The sequence below is a fragment of the Akebia trifoliata genome, chromosome 5 (genome assembly GCF_017979445.1).
Source record: "Akebia trifoliata isolate Shusen 1 chromosome 5, ASM1797944v1, whole genome shotgun sequence".
In the NCBI taxonomy this organism is placed as follows: domain Eukaryota; kingdom Viridiplantae; phylum Streptophyta; class Magnoliopsida; order Ranunculales; family Lardizabalaceae; genus Akebia; species Akebia trifoliata.
Genome location: NC_141379.1, coordinates 8,480,347 through 8,500,903, shown reverse-complemented (window position 1 = coordinate 8,500,903; position 20,557 = coordinate 8,480,347). Strand labels below are relative to the sequence as shown.

Here is a 20,557-nt window from a genome sequence, read left to right as displayed (position 1 = left end):
ATCGAAACCAAATGACTACTAAACAACACGATTGAGACTATTTCAACAGATTTGAGACAATGTATTGTATGCATTAATTAAGCCTGATTGTTGGCTTCCATCAGCACTAAAGTAGAACATTGGTTTCTATGGGATGTCATGTAGTTGTTTAATGCGAAAGTGATTACATGTTTCAATGTAACATAACTTTTTTTGGGCAAAACTGGAACAGAACATTGATCCAAATGTTTCCGAAATATTTTGGAATCTCAAAATATTCTAGAATATTACATAAACTTTTGGTTGATCATTTCCATATTTCTCCTAATCGAAATATTACATCAAAACGAGATTTTAAACCTTGATTGTCATAAAAGTCACAAATGACCCAAGTGTATCACTTTCCAATATATATACAAGGGGTCTCTCCTAATTCATCAACAAATCCCCCCTTTCATATATCTTTACATGCTTTATTCAGGAACATTACACTGACAACCACATTTCACATCTTTCATGCACAATCATGAATGTAGTTCAAGCCAAGAGCCAGAAGTCTCTATGACGCTTAGTAGTAATTAGATATCCTCCCAATTTTCTGCCTTTTCTTCTCACTGCAATTGTCATGCAATCGGCATTTTTGATACAATAGTCAACGAGCCCACCACCAATCCTCCTCCTCGTGCACATCGTCAACAAGTTCCACATCATCGAGTGCTTTCTCTTCCCTAGAACCAAAAGTGAGACCCTTGTTTGTTTGCTTCTTCCACTATTACTAGTCCTGTATCCTTCCCTTCCACTAATGCAACTTCAACTATAACTTCTATCTATCACATATATCCAAAACATTAATTGTAATATCCCCCCCATTAGTTTCAACTATAACTTCTATCTATCACACTTTTTGCTAACGCTACCCCAAGATGTATGCTAATTCCTTGGTATTTACATGTGAATTGGGGTGGCGTTAGCAAAAGTTGGTGTGGCAATATAATCTCTCATTAATTATCCCTTTTTAAAAAAAATAAAAAAAATTTACATACCTCAGGTATTTTCATGGAACACATTTTCTTCAATGAGTAAATATACTCATAAACTCTTGGACTAATCTCCATATTAGACTCTTTACATGTAATCCAAGAAAGAAGAAGAAAAATTAGTTTCCCTTCATATATATATATATAATCATATGTTGGAAGAAAAGGAAATATGAGAAAAATATTACCTAGTTTTTTAGAAGGCTTAGTTACATAGAGAAGTACAATGGTGTCTTGGGTCTGAACAGTATGAGAAAGAGCCCATTGTAGAGCAACCTTAGCTTCAAGGCTAGAATGGATTACAACCATGATTTTCCTCCCAAGTACGGACCCATGTTTTGCCCCATGAACCGAAACCACCTCGCCATCATCATCGAAATCCGTCTTCTGGTAAATTTGAATGGAATTAGAGGTGAGTTTGGTTTGAATAGGCTTAAGCTGAGATCGGATTCGAACATGAGTTGTAACCCTGTTAAAGCTGAAACTTGGGGATCTCGTACCCGTCCGTGTGCGACTCATTTCTTGATATGTGTGATCGATGTATGTATCTTAGGTGAGAGACATTGGCTTTATAGATTTGAAGAAGAAAAAGAAATAAGTTAATTAGTCAACTCGTGGGGCTCACGTTTGCCGACGTCTTAATCTCAAAATTTCTCTCTTTTCTTCACTTCTTGGAATTTAGTCGTTTTTCTTCTATGGTGTTAAATTCCCTTTCTCAAATCTCAAACGTGCTTGCCATGATGTTTGTAGGCCCATACCACTAAACGTTTGGCCTACTCGTGTAGTCGTTGGATTCGTGATGTCCAACACGACTAATTTTATATGGAAAAAGTTATTATTATTTATTAGAGAGTTGCAATTGGCACCCTACACTAAAAATGATTGAAAATAAGTAAAAATTGGGGTGCCAATGAAAAATTTTATTATTATTATTTTTTTGTTAGAATTTTATTTTTGAATTTAGATTTTTATATGAGGCTAATCATAATTGTAAACAAATACTAAAATGATTAATTTGAACATTTGTCATGTTCTTTTGTAATGCTGAGATTATAATCTATACTTAAACTTGATAATATTTGAAGAGTATACTGTAATCTTTAATTGGGGTGCAATAAATAATTTAAAAAAATGAAGTGTAATAAGTAAAAGTTGGGGTTTCAATAGCAGTTCTCTATTATTATTATTATAAACATTCTATCGCCACACCAACTTTTACCTAAAACACCTCAATTCATGTGATACCAAAACAGAATGAGTATGACTAGTTTTACTAACTTACTAAGATTCCAACTCTTACTAAGCGATCTTTGAGCTCACTTTGCACCATCCAAAAGCATGATCCGAACCCACAGGGTTGTAAAGTGTCACATTCTATGAACTTTGAAAATATTAAATATAATATATATCCCCATTAAATTTTAATTTTAAATTTAGGAGTTCCGTGAAAGATTAGTAGTTATCAATTTTCAAAAGCATGGATGAAGCTCAATTTTTTTTTCCTTATCTACGTTCTTTCCATGAAATGTAGACAGGCTGTGGTATTAGTTTCCAATGTGGTAATCCATTTCTGCCAAACAATCCTTAGTAAGACTTAAAATCTTACAAGTTAGTGAGGAAAGTGTTTTTCAAGAAGAATTTAGCACAAATCTTGGGGTGTAATTACTAAATATTGGTGTGGCAATAGAATCTCTCTATTATTATTATTATTATTATTATTATTATTATTATTATTTTAAACTTAATTTTTAACACATTTTTTATTAATTTTGTGTTTTTGTAAAAAATTTGTATGTCAAGCGGAAATATTCTTTTGAATGTTTTTCTTGCAGTATTTGTTGGGTTTAAATTTAACCCCCCTACACGTTTTGGTCTAGTCCGACATTGAAGCAACCCGGACGCTGTCAAAATTTGGAGGAAACCTTCTAATTTATTTCACACTCTTACATTTCTGTTAAAATTTGGAATACCTCCTTGAAGATGTCACGTGTAAATACAAGGGCGAGGGCTCTTCAAAATTTTGAAGCAGTCTATGCTAGTAGAGATACCCTCGTGTTTTCAATAAATGATATTCTCCTTGACCTTGGTTGTGTAAGGGAAACTAACGTAAACTGACTTAAATGCCCATCCTCTAGTCAAAATCGGTTGATTTTTCTCTTAAATAACTTGTCATCTTCAAGTTGTAATTCAAAATCCTTGACTTTTCTTCCAAAAACTCTTCAAAATTTTCAACGTATGTGGGAAACCATTTTTAACCTATTAATCCTTAACTTTAATCCATCCTTTTTAATCACACCTTGAACTCCTTTAGAAAAACCTTTACTTATACGCAAAATTTAATTATATTCTTCTTCACCAAAATCTTACCACTTTCTTGAGGTTTCTAGATTATATGTTGAAGTAAGTAAAATTTTGATGTTGAAGATATAATAAAATATTGAACCCAAGAGATTCTCCAAAATCCTTACCTTCTTATTGAGGTTTGATGGTTGAAGTAGATAGAATCTAAATGATTAAGAACAATCGCGGGCAAAAAACTTCGTTGAAGATGATTGGTTGTGGAGAAAAAAATCAAGGGATGGTTCAACACTGGGTGGCTTCCTAACTTATCCTGATGCATGTTGGGGAACGTCTGTATAACCAGTGTGTGGAACCATGGGGAGTAGTCCCCCATCACAAAAGGAGATATGGGATGCTTAGTGTCGTAGGAAAAAAATAAAAAATAAAAATAAAGATCAAGGGGTCTTAAGTTAGAATTGAAGATGAGTGTATTTAGACGTTTATCACTCTCTAGAAGAAAACCTAAGTCAAGTGACAGGTCATTAAGTTGAAAACACAGGGAATATTGACCAAAATGTGAAGTCGTGTGCATGTCTATATCATTCTAATCCTAAATTTAATTAAAAAAATAATTGATTGAAAGGAAAATCAATGGAAAGATTACTTTCTATAGAAAATGGGATTTGCCAATATTGATTTAACCATTTGCTGAGAAATTGATTTTCCTACAATAATTAATTGAGTCGTGATAATATGACGCCCACGCCCTCATCACAGAACCATAAATCATTTGCCTCGGGATACACAAGGAAAAGATTTATGGTTATGCGTATCATAAGACAAATGATCTATGATTCTGTGATAAGGGCATAAGGGGGCTTGTGTGAGAGAGGGTGTTAGAAAATCATTACTCTAATTAATTTTTGTTCAATTGTAGGAAAATCATCTCTTTAATCCCCGAGTCTCACCCCCTTATTCGGAAAAAAAAAAAATTGGTGGAACAAGAAAAGTTTGAAGTCATGCCATCCAATTTGGATAAGTTTTCCATTCCAATCCAATTTTCTTCTGCAATCGGGATAAAAATTTGCTAAGTAGATTTTTGGCTCAGCCCAACAAATGATCTTGCCCAAAATCTTCTAACATATATTCCCATCAATCAAACACGGCCTAAGTTCCATCTTTTATTTTGTTTTTTTGTTTTTTTTAAAAATTGAACCTAATGATGTTTTGTAGATTTTTATAAAGAGATTCTATTGCCACACCAAATTTTCTTAACGCCACCCCAATTCTTATGTAAATCTCTAAAGATTAGCACACATCTTGGGGAGTGGTATTAACAAAATTTGGGGTGGCAATGGCAGTTCTAATTTGGTTTGCAACAAAAGCGGGTTCTTTGAAAATTATGAAGAGTTTATTATTAAATTTGAGGTTCAAAACCATCGAATGAACAGTCAATTTTTATATGAATCAACTATTGAAACAACAATAATAGTATTCTTTTATGAAGATGTAAAAATTAATAATTCATGAAAAATCCCAAATCCTAACTAAATGGCCAAAGCTGTAAATGTATTGTTAGTTAACAGGTATGGAGGTTTGGTTCTTAAAATATTTTGGCATAGTAGGCGCGGACAACGTGTTTTTTCAGAAAAATGGTCCAACCGTTCCCATTGAATTGGAGTTGATCGATATGAGTTGCTTTCAAGCCTTTTAATTAGTTAGTCGCAATGGAATAATAATTTCAAATTCCCCAACTAAGTTTCACACGTAAAGGGTCTTTTAATTTTATAGTCTACAACAGGACAACTCCATTCTTTCCATGATTGGCTCGTGAGAATTCCTATGGGTCCTATTTGTCCTAATGGTGTCACATCCAGATTGGTCCATCACTTGTAAACGAAAAAAAGAGAGTTGCCTTCACAGCCCAACTTTTATTAGTTACACTCCAACTAAAAATAGAGAAAATGAGTAAAGGTATAGATAGAAGCTATCTCTCATTTTTTTTTTTCTTTCTAGATTTCTATTTTTTGGACTTGAAATTTTATGAGCCTAATCATAAGAGTGTTGATATTTTAACTAGAAAGTTTCACTTGATCAATACTCAATTGACGTGGTATGGACACAGAACCATAGATCTATTTCCTTGAGATACTCAAATGCACATCTTTTATGGAGATTTGTATTTTGTATCCCGAAGAAATAAATCTATAATTCCGTGTTCATAACACGTCATTCGAGCGAAGACTTTCTAGTTAGAAAATCATTATTCTAATCGTAATGGTAAACAACTTGTGAAATTATTTGAACGGGTGTTATAATGTTTTATAATGCTTAGATAATAATTTGAGCCAAACCTTTGTAATGTTTGAATGGTGTATTTTAATCTTTAATTGGGATGTGACAAATTATTCAAGAAATTAGGATGTAATAAGTAAAAGTTAAGGTGCCAAAAGTGATTTTCTAGAAAAAGGTAAAAAAGAAATAGAGAAAGCAAAGTTATATGTCAAGGCAATTAATAACTACGATTGCTAACTCAAAAATTGACTCATGAAAAATCACATGATCCCAAACTCATAAACACAAAATCCAATGGTCTGGATTTATACATTTCTTGATAATATAGCGTTTCCCTTTTACTTTATTTTTTATAATGCCAATTCCCACATAGCCTTTTCTATGTTTGTAGTTAAGGTTGGCAATGATCAATATACCCGATGTCTAAATCGGTTCGAATTAATTCAATCCGAAAACACTTGAAAAAATGGATTTCTGGATCGGATTCGGATTGAAATCCTAGATCCGATACAATTTCGGATCTAATTCAAATGTACTCTAAACTGCTTCGAAAAAAATTCAATCCGAACATATTTTATTTTATTTTTATTCTTAATTTCATATATACATGTAAATGAGCACAACATTTTAAACATGTTTGCTTAACCTTGATTGAGTTAGCAAGATAGATTATATAACAATCAAGATGTGTGGTAACCGTATGATAGTAGTTACCAAAAGATAACAAAAGATACAGTTGTTACAACTTATCAAAGAGAAAATCTTGCGAGATACTGCAACTATTGAAGGAGTTTACTGCAGTTATTTTTGTTAGAATAATGTTCTGGTCTATAGGGAAAGTCCTAGTCTTTACGGATATCTACTTGTATTTGAATTGTTCCAAGTTTCTATTACAACTTGGCTTTTTTTCTGTTAAGTGGGCTACTTTCTCGTTTCTGTTAAGATCTGTATTGAATGGCTATTCAAGCCAAAGTTATTGTTAATAAAACAGAGTCATTCAATCTAGCTTGTTGTGTTCTTGTTCTTAGTTTCATTTTAGATCAAAGTTCCCAACAATCTAGTATCAGAGCCCCTACTAGGCTAGACAAATCAAAGCAGAAGTCTTTGAAGTTCTTGCAACAGCACAAAAGATGACTATAGAAAAGAGTTTTATATGGTCACTATGACAATTGGAGCCTGCTGATGGAAAATTTTCTACGATCTAAGGAATTTTGGGGGCTGGTGGAACTTGGCTATATTGAACCAGCAAGTGAATCGATGTAGACAGATGCACAGCAAAAGAAGAATGATGAGATGAAGCTGAAGGACCTAAAAGTGAATAACTATCTTTTCTAGGCGATTGACCGGACCGTTCTTGACACCATTCTCAAGAAAGATACTGCTAAAGATATATGGGATGTCATGAAGAAAATTTTTGAAGGAAATGCAAGGGTCAAGAGGTCCTATCTTCAAGCTCTTCGTAGAGAATTTGAAACTCTTGAGATGAGGTCTAGTAAAGGAGTGACATAGTACTTCTCTGGGGTCATGAAAGTGGCCAACAAGATGCGAATTTATGGAGAAGATATGCAGGATGTTAAAGTGGTAGAGAAAATTCTACGCTCTTTAACTGAGAAGTTCAACTATGTTGTATGTTCTATTGAGGAGTCAAAGGGCATTGATGCTCTTACTATTGATGAGTTACAAAGCTCATTAATAGTGCATGAACAGAAGTTTCAGAGACGTAATGATGAGTAATAGGCTTTGAAAGTGACATCTGAAGGAGGAAGAGGTCGTGGTCGTGGTACCTACAGAGGAAGAGGAAAAAAGGAGAGGTCGAGTAGACTTCAACAAGGCAACTGTGGAATGTTACCAATGCCATCAACCTGGACATTTTCGGTATGAATGTCCTTCTAGTAACAAAGAAGCACATTATGCAGAGCTTGATGAGGAAGAAGAAATGTTTTTGATGTCTTATGTGGAGTTGTATGAGGTCAAAAGAGAATATGCATGGTTCCTTGACTCAGGGTATTCTAATCACATGTGGAGTGATTGAATTATATTTAATGAACTCAATGAAAAATTTTTGACATTCGGTAAAATTGGGGAACAACACAAAGATGGATGTGATGGGAAAAGGAAGTGTGCAGCTGCTGTTGAGTGGAGTCAATCATGTTGTTGCTGAGGTATACTATATTCCAGAGTTGAGAAATAATCTCTTGAGCATAGGGCAATTGCAAGAAAGAGGCTTGGCTATTTTGATCAAGGGAGGGATGTGCAAGATATTTCATCCAGAGAAATGTTTGATAATTTAAACCAACATGAGTGCCAATCAGATGTTTATCTTGCTGCCTTAGTCTCAAGCTCCCTCTCAAGTACAATCTAATCAGTGCTTTCACATAAGAACTCAAAACGTGTTTCATCTTTGGCATCGGAGGTATGGGCATCTGAGTTACAAGGGTTTAAGAACCTTGCTGTACAAAAACATGGTGCGTGGACTTCCTCAATTCTTTGCCTCAAGTATAACATGCATTGATTGCATCAATAGAAAGCAACACCGTGACCCTATTCCAAAGAAGAGTACTTGGAGAGCAACTCAGAAGTTGGAACTTATTCATACAGATATTTGTGGTCCAATCACTCCTACATCTAATAACAACAAGAGGTACATTTTGTTATTCATTGATGATTATAGTAGAAAAGCATGGGTATACTTCTTGGTAGAGAAGTCAGAGGTTTTAAATTCTTTTAAATGCTTTAAGACTTTGGTTGAGAAAGAAACAGGGTTATTTGTTAAGTGTTTTTGCACTGATGAGACTATCGTTGTTCTTCTCACCGGAGTTAATAATAATCTTAGTTTTACCTTACTTGTGGGGCAAGTAGGGGATCGAACCCAAGAGAAAGGAGGAATAGAACTAAGCTAAGAAGATAAAATTCAAATTAACTAAAAGGAATTAAAACTGTTTTTCTTTGTATTTTTGAACTTATAAGAAGATGTAAAATTGCTAGAAAATAAACTAAAGTAAATGAAATTAAAAGCAAGTAAACTTATGAATTAAAACACCATTGGAGGTGGATCTACCTAAAACATGTTAATGAGCAATTTCTAGTCTCTAGCCTTTTTATAACTCAATCATAAGGGCTTGGTGTTAGCTCCTTAGATCGGAAAATTTTGCAATTAAAATGAAATAAAGGAACAAAAATAAAGTAGAATTTCTTGAGAACTTCTTACTACAAATTATCTAATTTAAGCATACTTTATCTTGATCTAATCTAAGCATAAAGTGTCTATATTAAGAATAAAATGTGCAAGAAACTTAAAGAGAATTCATAAGCATTTTAAATAAAAGAAAGGCATAAAATTAGAAATAACACAAGAACTTGCTCTAGGCTTTTCCACTCTCCAATGGAGGGGAACTTAGCCTAATGTCATTGCAAGAGAGGGAAGACAAGAGATGAAAGAACTTTTCTTCATTTCATGGAGAAAATTACAACTTCTTCTTCTTCTACTTCTTACAAGACTAGTTAACCAAAAGAAAATAACTAGAAAATAAAAATACAAAAAATAAGAGAATAGGCAAAGAGCCTTAGATTAAAGGAGTCTTGGATAAGAGAACCAAGATGGGACCCTTTCTCTAGAAATGAAGGCTCTATTTATAGAGAAAAATGTGTGTAGAAGAGTCTAAAAGTAGCCTCCACTTTTCTTTGCACAAAAAGACAAAAGAGGAGAATATGAGTTAAGGATTAGGGCATTCCAAAGTGTTAGGGCATTCCAAAGTGGGCCCAAATGCTTTTGCCTTGAGATTTTGATTCCAAATTGTTGATTTTCTGCACAAGAAACACACGTAATTAGATTTATCTAGTAAATGAATTTACTTATATATAATTAAGCCTAATTAACATGCAACGTGGTGGTTTGAGGCTTATCATGATTATTATCTTAATATAGAGAAATAGGTACAAAAATCAAGATAAATATCCAGAAAATGTGCGTATAATTGAGTGTTTGGAGACACTCATCACATGGGTATACTTCTTGGTAGAGAAGTCAGAGGTTTTAAATTCTTTTAAATGCTTTAAGACTTTGGTTGAGAAAGAAACAGGGTTATTTGTTAAGTGTTTTTGCACTGATAGAGGATGAGAATTCAATTCAAATGAGTTTAATGATTTTTGCAAACAAAATGGGATCAAAAGGCAGTTGACCACCGCTTATACTCCGCAACAGAACGGTGTAGCTGAAAGGAAAAATAGAACCATGATGAACATGATTCGTTCTATGTTATCTAACAAGAACATTCCCAAGACTTTTTGACCGAAAGTAGTGAACTAGACTATTTATGTCCTAAACAGGTGTCTTACATTGGCAGTCAAAGATATTACACCAGATGAGGCTTGGAGTGGAGTGAAACCCTTAGTAGATCATTTTCGGGTCTTTGGTTGCATAGCACTGTAGACACCCCATTTTTGCACTCACCTGATTAATCCACTTGTTAACCTGATCACAATGGTTCCCAATAATGGATGATCATTCTAATGCTTTATTTGTTACAAGATATGTTTCAAAAATTCGGATGAGGTATCTCAAACTAACAAAACTATAGAAACCACGTTATGCTAGAAAAATATAACTCCAAAAACATAGAAATTATCATCTTACAAACAAAAAAAAGCTTCACGGTAAAAATCACTAAAAAATAATCAAATTATCAAAATACCCCTAATATCAAAACATCCTTAGAGCCTACTTTACGCTTAGGAAAATTCATTCAAATACATAAAACAACAAATCAAAATCAAATAAATCATTTCGTCAATTTTTATAAAATTTGATAAAATTATGAAAATGCTCTTCATAAAGTTCATGGTCATTTCGCACAAAAAATTTCATAAATGAAATAAACCAATATTCCCATTGAATTCCTTATGAAAAATTGATTCTAAAACATCTTGGAACATCAAAAATCGACTTGAAACACAAAAGTTCTCTTTAGGGGCAAAACGATAATTTTTCAATTAAAAAATTTAAAAATTTGAAATTAATAAATAAAATATTAAATAATGTAAAGTAAAACATTAATAAAATTAATTTAAAATTTTAAACCAAAAAAATCGATCAATCAGACTTTGAAGCAAAATTGTTGATGGTTGCCCAGATATTTATTAAAGGACCCTCCATCTGAGGGCCCAAAGAATTAAAGATATAATAGAAGGGGGTTCTCCAAAAAATTAAAGTCAATCAATTAAGACTAAAGTCAAGATATTAAAGTCAATCAAGTAAGACTAAAGTCAAAATTAAAGTCAATCAAGTAAGACTAAAGTCAAGATATTAAAGTCAATCAAGTAAGACTAAAGTTAAAATCTTAAAGTCAATCAAATAAGACCAAAAGTCAAAACCTTAATAGAGTTCTAATTAAATAATAATTCTATTTAATAATTCTAATTAAATAATAACTCTATTTAATATAATTCTAACTAAAATATAACTCTACCTAAAACAATTCTAATTAAAATATAACTCTAACTAAAAGAATTATAATTAAACATTAATTATATCTAAACAAACACTTAAAAAATATATAAATAGGGGTCCTTACACCTTATTTTTGTATCAAATAATAAATCCTAAGATAAGCATGTCAAAAAGCTTCCCTAACCTCCCACAAACCCTAATTTTGAAGTCCCAACTCCTTACCTAACACCCATACTTCGATTTTAGCTTGAAAAATACCTAGAAACCCTTCAAAAATATCCCAAAATCTATATATAAAAAAATTTAAAGAATTCAAATCTAAGAAAAGATACCTTGTCTCGGAGATCAGAAATCAGATTCAGAAACAGAACGAAGCGAGGAGTACTGTACAAGGGGCTGCTCTATCAAATCTGAGGGAACAAGACCGTTGTCTTCGAAAATGTATAAATTTCTTAATTTGTTTTTTTACTTACGTGTTTTAGCAATATAGTTTATTTGGGAATTAGTAGAGACCGACGTTTGCCAGGCGGGGTTGGTGTCTAATACCTTCCAACCACCGTAATTTGATCCCTAAACTCAGTTTTTTTTTAAAGTAGATTAATTATTTTTATCCATTTTGAGTCTATATTCGATTCCTAGATCGTAATAACTAGGTGACGACTCCCAAACCTCAAAGGTCAAAAGCGGATCCATGCACCCCGCGGATTGAGGGCGCTTTTAAGCACACGTTCATGTTTCAGAAAAAAAGAGGATTAAACTTGATAATAGTAGCATTACTTGTGTGATGTTGGGAGTTAGTGAGGAATCAAAAGGTTATAGGCTATTTGATCCTGTTGCTAAGAGAGTTGTTATCAATAGAGAAGTAATTTTTGAAGAAGAAAAGCAATGTGATTGGGATGTGAGTTATGAAAAATAAATAGTAGTAGACTTAGAATAGGGTGATGATGATGGTGAGAATAAAGAAGGGGTGAGTGAAAATGAGAATGGAAAAAATACTGATAGAGAGGTAGGAGAGACTCATGATATAAGAGTAAGAGGAAGATGGTTCTAGTGAGGGTGAAGAAAGAGTGAGGGAGTTGAGGCAACCTCTGGAGAAGGTCTATTTGAGGATGAAGTTCATATGGCATTAGTGGTGTCAACTGATCCATTGTATTTTGAGGAAGTTGTGAAGAGTGCAAATTGGAGATTGGCCATGAATAATGAAATCAAATCCATAGAAAGAACCAAACATGGACACTCATTGAGCTGCTAGTTGGGGCCAAAAGAATAGGAGTGAAGTGGGTTTACAAAACCAAATACAATGAGCATGGAAAGCTTGCTAAGTCAAGGCTCGTTTTGTTGCAAAAGGGTATTCTCCGAAGCATGGAGTGGACTATACAGAAGTTTTTGCACCAATGGCAAGGATGGATACAGTAAGGATGATTATTGCTCTAGCTGTATAGAAGAATTGGAAGATTTTTCAGCTAGATGTCAAGTCGACTTTTCTCCATGGTGAGCTAAGTGAAGATGTTTATGTGCAGCAACCAAGAGGATATGAAAAAAAAGGCAGTGAGCATCTAGTTTACAAGTTACACAAAGCCCTGTATGGATTAAAACAAGCTCCACGAGTTTGGTTTACTTGAATCGAAGCACATTTCATTGGTGAAGGGTTTCAGAGGTGCGATAGCGAGCATACATTATTCACAAAAAAAATAGAGAAGGAAAAAACTATCATTGTAAGTGTTTATGTTGATGATTTAATTTTTACTAGTAATGATGAAGTTATGATGTTTGAATTTAAAAGCTCTATGTTAAGAGAGTTTGATATGTCTGACTTAAGGAAGATGAGATTTTTTCTTGGGATCGAGGTGCAACAAAAGTCTGATGGTATTTATATATGCCAAAAGAAATATGCATTGGAGGTTTGGAGAAGGTTTGGTATGATGGAAAGTAATTCGGTTGGTAATCCAATAGTTCCAAGTTTCAAAATAAACAGAGACGGAAATTGAGACTTTGTTGATGAGATGTACTACAAGCAGCTGGTGGGTAGTTTAATGAATCTCACTGCCACGAGACCTGACATGATGGTTGTTACTTATCTCATAAGTAGATATATGGTAAAACCAATGGAGATTCATCTATAGGTAGTTAAGAGAGCACTTTGATACTTAAAAGGGACTATGAACTATGGAATTCATTATAAGAAAAAAGGAGATAGTGAGTTGTTGGCGTTTACGGATAGTGACTATGCTGGAGATATGAAAGACAGGAAGAGTACATCTGGTTACGTGTTTTTAATGAGTTCAAGTGTTGTTTTATGGTGTTCAAAAAAATAGCCTATTGTGACTTTATCAACCATAGAAGCTGAGTTTGTGACAGCTGCAGTCTGTGCTTGTCAAGGAGTCTGGATGAATAGAATTTTAAATGAGCTAGGACATTCTGATGGAGGCTATACTACTGTGATGTGTGACAACAGTTCAACCATCAAGCTGTCTAAAAATTCAATTATGCATGGTCACAACAAGCATGTTGATGTGAGGTTTCATTTCTTAAGGAATCTTACTAAGGAGGGAACAATTGAATTAGTTCATTGTGAGAATCGGAATCAGGGCAGACATAATGACCAAACCATTGAAGCTTGAATTTTTCAAAAGCTTCGAAAGCTGCTAAGAGTATGTGAAATTTCTGATATAAACTAACTGCTTCACATCATTTAGTTTAAGGGAGAGAATGAAGGAGTTTATTGCAGTTATTTTTGTTAGAATAATGTTCTGGTCTACAGGGAAAGTCCTAGTCTTTAAGGATATTTACTTGTATTTGAATTGTTCTAAGTTTTTGTTACCACTTAGCTTTATTTCCGTTAAGTGGGCTGCTTTCTCGTTTTTTTAAAGATCTGTATTGAATGGCTATTTAAGCCAAAGTTATTGTTAATAAAACAGAGTCATTCAATCCAGCTTTTTGTGTTCTTATTCTTAGTTTCATTTTAGATCAAAGTTCCCAACAACTATGACTAAAGGGCTATGATCTTGTGTGACGTACTTTGGGTGTGTTATTATGCCCCTGCAAATTGATGGTCAGTATGGTCATCAGTTTGGAATGAAAGAAAGAAAATGAAGAGTAAGGAACTCTTTTGGTGAATATATCAACCACTTGATTGGAAGAATGGACAAATTTGATCACTAAACGACCTATAGCCACAAGATCCCCAAACAAAGTAGTAGTCTAACTTCAATGTGTTTTGTGTGAGCATGAAATACAGGATTGGTAGCCATGCTAGTGGCGCTAATGTTGTCATAGTAGAGTACAAGATGTTGAGAGGGAGAAATTTGAAGATCACGAAGAAGATCGATAAGCCACAAGGGTTCAGATGTAATAACGACAAGAACTTTAAATTCGACTTCAACGCTTGAGCGAGAGACATTATTTTATTTTCTTGAACCCTAGGAGATAAGTTTAACACTAAAATAAACACAATAACCAGTGGTGGAACGACTACTATCAAGGCAACCATCCCAATTAGTATCAGAAAATGCTACCAATTGTGTAAATGAATCAGGTATAATGGTGAAACCCAAGTCAAGTGTACCGTTGAGATATCGTAAAATTCGTTTTGACTGCTTGTTCATGATGAGATGTGGGTGTGTGCATGAATTGACATACTTGATTGACAACATAATAAATATCAGGTCTTATAAGCATGAGATATTGCAAGGCACCGACAATACTACGATAATCACTTGGATTTGAAAGAAAAGTTCTAGTGGTGGCTAGCATTTTGGACTCACTAAGAATAGGTGTAGAGAAAGGTTTGCAACCAAGCATTCTAGTGCATCAAAAGATATCAAGAGTGTACTTAATTTGAGATATAGTAAGATTAGATGGAGTGCGAAGTGCTTCATTACCAAGGAAGTAGTTGAGATCTCTTAAGTCCTTTATCGAGAACTTGTCATTGAGATGATTTACAAAGTGAGATAGAAGAGTTTCATTGGAGGCGATGAGGGTAACATCATCAACATAAAAAAGAAGTATCAAGCTATCGTCATAAGAATGAAATACAAACATGGTTGTATCTACCATACTACGATAAACTCCTTAAGATGAAAGAAACCCACTAAAAAATTGAAACCAAGCTCGTGGTGCTTGGTGTAATCCATATATAACTTTGTGAAGCTTGCACACATGTGTTAGGTGAGATGGATCAACAAAAGCAGGAGGTTGTTACATATATACTTCTTTTTAAAGAATACCATGTAGAAATGCATTTTTGACATTGAGTTGACGAATTTTCTAGCCTCGGTATATAGCAATAGTCAAAACCAATCAAATTGTTGAAGGTTTAACAACTAGGTTGAATGTTTTTAGGAAGTCAAGACCTGGTTGTTGATGAAAACCTTTGGAGACAAGGCGTGCTTTAAAGCACTCAATAGTCCCATCACTACGATATTTAATGCAAAAGACCCAATGATACCCAACAATGTTCATCAATGTATGAGAAGGGACAAGAGTCCATGTATGATTTTGAATAAGAGCTTGGTATTCATTTTTCATGGCCGTGGCCCATTTGGAATCTCTAGCAGCTTGCTTGTAAGTGTTGGCTTCATAAGAGGTATTGGTTTCAAGCAAAGAGGGATAGGTAATTGGAAGAGGATTTTTGGTAGCAAAGTACACTTTGGGTTTACGTTTGCCATCCTGTTCTCTTGTAATCATGTGATGGCGAGGGGGAGGTTGATTAGGCTAGGACGATAATTGGGTTGTTGATGAGGACATGGAAGCAATGAGAGAAGTGGTAATTGGAGTATGAGAGAGAAAAGATGGTGAAGTGGGAGATGATGGGGTTTGAGACAAAGAAAAAATATCCTCTTGTTGAACTACAAAAATAATATTTGAAATGTTACATGGGAGTGGGAAAGACACTCTTGAGGAGGGAAGGGTATTGGTGGAGTGGAGTGTAAAATGTCAAAAGGAAAGACATCCTTATTGAAAGTAACATGACGTGAGATATAAACACGACATGTCATTTCGTCAAGACAATTATAACCTTATGCAAATTGTTATAGCCAAGAAAAACACAAGAGATTGATTTTGGACTTAATTTATCATGCCTATAAGTACCCAAATAAAGGAAACATTGACATCTAAAAGTTCTAAGTATAAAATAGTTTGGGATTAGGCCAAAGGGAACCTCATGCGAGGATAGACCTTGAAAAATAGAGGTGGGAAGGCGATTGATGAGATAACTTGTTGTAGAGAAAGCATCAAACTGTAGACACCCCATTTTTGCATTCGTCTGATTAATCAACTCGTCGACCCGATCGCAAAGGTTCCCAATGATGGATGTCTATTCCAATGCTTTATTTTGTTACCAGATATGTTTCAGAAATCCGGATGAAGTATCTCGAACTGACAAAACTTAGAAACCACGCTACGCTAGGAAAATACGACCCCAGAAACATAGAAATCATCATCTTGCAAACCAAAAAGAAGCTTCACGATAAAAATCACTAAAATTACCAAATTACCCCTAACATCAAAACAACCCTAGAGCCTGCATTACGCTTAGGAAAACTCACTCAAACACATTAAACAACAAATCGAAACCAAGTAAACCACTTTGCCAATTTTCACAAAATTTGACAAAATTACGAAAATACCCCTCATAAAGTTCACAATCATTTCATACAAAAAACTTCATAAATGACAAAAACCAACATTCCCATTAAATTCCTTACGAAAAACTGATTCCAAAACATCCTGAAACATTGAAAAATGACTTAAAACGTAAAAAATCCTCTCCGAGGGCAAAATGATAATTTCACAATTTTCATAATTAAAAAATTTGAAATTAATAAATAAAATATTAAATAATTAAAGTAAAACATTAATGAAATTAATTTAAAAATTTGAACCTAAAAAATTGATCAATCGGACTTTCGGATAAAATTGTTGAGGGTTCGTGGGATATTTCTTTAAGGACCCCTCCATTTGGGGGTCCAAAGAATTAAAGATATAATAGAAGGGGGTTCTCCAAAAATTAAAAGTAAATCAAGCAAGACTGAAGTCAAGGTATTAAAGTCAATTAAGTGAAACTGAAGTCAAAATTAAAGTCAATCAAGCAAGACTGAAGTCAAGGTACTAATCGAGTCAATCTCATAAGACTAAGGTCAAAACCCTAAATCAAAACCCTAATCTAAACTAATAAAGTCAATCTCATAAGACTAAGGTCAAAACCCTAAATCCAAACCCTAATCTAAAACTAATCAAGTCAATCTCATAAGACTAAAGTCAAAACCCTAAAACCCTAAAGACTAAGTCAAAACCCTAATTGAAACCCTAAAAGAAACCCTAATCAAACCCTAAATACTTCTAAAAACTTTATAAATAGGAGCCTCCACACCCTACTTTCGTATCAAGAAGAAACCCTAGAAAAAGTAGGTGAAGAAGCCTCCACAACCTCCCCAAAACCCTAATTTTGGAGTCCCAACTCCTTCCCTAACACCCCTACTCCGATTTTAGCCTAAAAAACACCCAAAAACCTTTCAAAAACACCCCAAAAATCCACCACAAATTCAAAGCATCCAGATCCAAGAAAGAGACACCTTACCTCGGAGATCAGAAATCAGATCCGGAGACAAAGCGAAGCAAGGAGTACGGTACAAGGAACTGCTTTTCAGATCTGAGGGAATAGTATTTTTGCAGATCGAAGGTAAGGTTTTTTATTATTTTTTAAATCTAGGTTTTATCATTAGCGATGTAGTTATATTTGGTATAAGTAGAGACCGGCATTGGCCGGGCGGGGTTGGTGCCTAACACCTTCCAACCCCGTAACATGATCTCCGGATTCAGATTTCTATAGTAGATTAGTTCTTGTTTATCCATTGTAGGGTCAGTTTGATTCCTAGACCATAATAACTAGGTGGCGACTCCCAAACCTCAAGGGTCAAAAGCGGATCTGTACACCCCGCGGATCGAGGGCGCTTTCAGTGGCGACTCCACTGGGGACCTTCGAGGATCAAACTTGAAAAGCCCCAAGTATGGGATACGTCGCTAATAGGACATTTTTATTTGATTTTTAGTTAGTTGATTATTTGTTTATTGTATTTTATTTTTTATGTTTTTTTTTGTTGTTATTCTTTTGGCTTAATCATAGATCACATGATTCAATCTTCAATATCCTAATCCGGTATATCACTTTTTTATGGTTCAATCGAAGTCATTCGGAATGACCCTAAATAATACGAGATTTCAAAGGAATAATCTTATTGAGAATGAGATAATGGTTTTCGGACCATGATTTTTGTTACGCACGTAATTATTTTTCGATTCAAATTTTAAGTGTGTGTTTGATTTGATATTTGACCATTTTACTTTAAAAAAAAAAAAAAAAAGCAAAAAAATAGTTTTTTTTAATGGTTAGGCGTGTTGCCCAATGAACAACAAAGAAGAAAATAAAAGGAATTTTATTTTATTTTTATTTTTTTTTAAAGGATCTATCTACAGCAACGTTGGGCTGTGTTGTAGTAAGAAAAAAATCGTTTTATTTTAAATAAAAAAAAATTTGAGGTTCTGTCAGCACAAACATGCTGGAAGAGTGGTGTGCCCTGAATAATATGTATTTCTTTCGATTTACACACCATCTTAACGTTAAGAGGGCGCTGGTGGGTTTGGTGTGCTACTAATAAAAATATTATTTTCATTCTGGCACATCATCTTCCCAAGATGATAAACAGCTGGGTTTAACGCTGGACGAACTCCTCTCTCAGCTGTATCGATTGGAATTTCGGCCCCATCCATGTCGATTTTAATTAAGATCGTTGATTTCTGTTGATTCAAAGGATAGTTTTTAAAGAAAACCGACTCAAACGTGATGATCTCGTCGTCTTCAACAAGAACCGATCGGTTCTGATCAGAAATCAGTCATCTTGGTCTCTCAACCCTCGTCGATTTGAAAGCTTTATTTCAACAGATTTATAGCTTTGCTCCCCCTTGGCCACAAGAAGTTTCGATCGATTGAAAGAATATGGGAGCTCTCTGCCGAAGGAAACCTTTGTAGTTCCTTTGGTTTCATCGTTTTTTTTTAAAAAAATCTGCAATGTGGTTTCCATGAGAGATTTTGTTGGTTTCCAACGATTTTCAAAGCTTTAGAGATTCGATTCAAGCTTTGATCTTTCTCTGTGATTTAAAAAAAAAAAAAAAAAAAAAAAACTGATTCAACCGTGATTTTATGTGAATTCAAATCTCATACAGTGTTGTCGGTTTTGGTCTATCTTGTTAGCTATTTATGTTCTTCAACTCTCATACATCAGATCGGCATTGTGAATGTGAACCCAACGGTAGAAACTCTCATATAGCAGATCGGTATTGTGAATGTGAACCCAACGGTAGAAACTCTCATATAGTAGATCGGTATTGTGAATGTGAACCCAACTGTAAAAGCGTTGAATTTCTTTTAGTTGCTTTTAAACCGTGCATCGGAAAGGTGTAGGGAACCTGTTGGATTTGGACTTTCGTTTTTCTGTTTAGAATTCCAGGGAATATCGATTTGTGATTGAGATCGAATGAGAGATTTTTCCTTGTTTCTGATTTAACAGCGCCAAACAATTTAATCGTTGGTCGGACCTTTTTCGATTTGTCATGTTTATTTTTAAAATTTTTGAGGTCAAAACCGATGGATCAAACGGGAATTCGCGACTAAATAAGCACATTTTCATGGAATGTTTGCTTAATTTAACTATTGAAGAATGTAGTTGTTAAGTTCATCTCCAGCTTTTATTAACACCTCAATATTCATTTATAACACACCAATCCATATGTGGGCAATTATTTATTTTTTATAAAGGATTGATATGTTATAAATTAATAATGGGTTGCTAATATACCTCAATGTTGTTCTAATTTTTGGCAACCCACACACCAATTGTTCTAATGACACCTTGATGATTTACGTGAAAATTTGGGTGACACTAGTAAGAGATGGTTTGTCAACAACGATCCATTTGTTGGCTAAATTTTTATTGGGATTTTGTTTTTGATTATTTAAAAAAAAATGGGTATTTGATTTTAAAATCTCCATCCTGACGAATATCCAGTCATCCTCAATACAATATGATTTGAAATTCTGAATTATTTTGGGCCATTTAAAATGACCTTCGATTGAAATACATAAGGAAATAATGTTGGATTAAATGCTTGCTATATGCTTGATATGCTCATCTTTAATCATGTGATTTGAATGGTTTTGATCTTGATTAAGTATTCATGTGATCAGGATAGTGTTTATTTCAATTAAATATTCATGTAATTCATTTTGTAATGATTGGTTTGATTGGATCCATTGGTCCATTTACTTGAAAAAATCTCGGGCACACCCCACCCTGCTTTGCACACACCACATGCACGTTTACCGCTTTACTCACTTACACGTCCCATTTAGCCAACGTGGTACTAGTGCGTGGCCCGGTCTCTTCGGAGATGCGACGTCATTCATGAAACCCACAACTCCAGTCATGTACCTTAGGGTATATCGAACTGGGGCATCAATACC

At 34.2% G+C, this 20,557-nt stretch overlaps 1 pseudogene across 1 annotated transcript; it reads right to left on the bottom strand.

The window, feature by feature from the left end:
• Nucleotides 1-327: 327 nt before the first annotated feature.
• Nucleotides 328-1,583, bottom strand: LOC147401386 (uncharacterized; annotated as a pseudogene). The gene is made up of 3 exons (XR_015178202.1): nt 1,205-1,583; nt 1,023-1,102; nt 328-806 (listed from the first exon to the last, which is right to left on the bottom strand). The product of XR_015178202.1 is annotated as an uncharacterized LOC147401386 (transcript).
• Between the last annotated feature and the right edge of the window lie 18,974 nt (nt 1,584-20,557).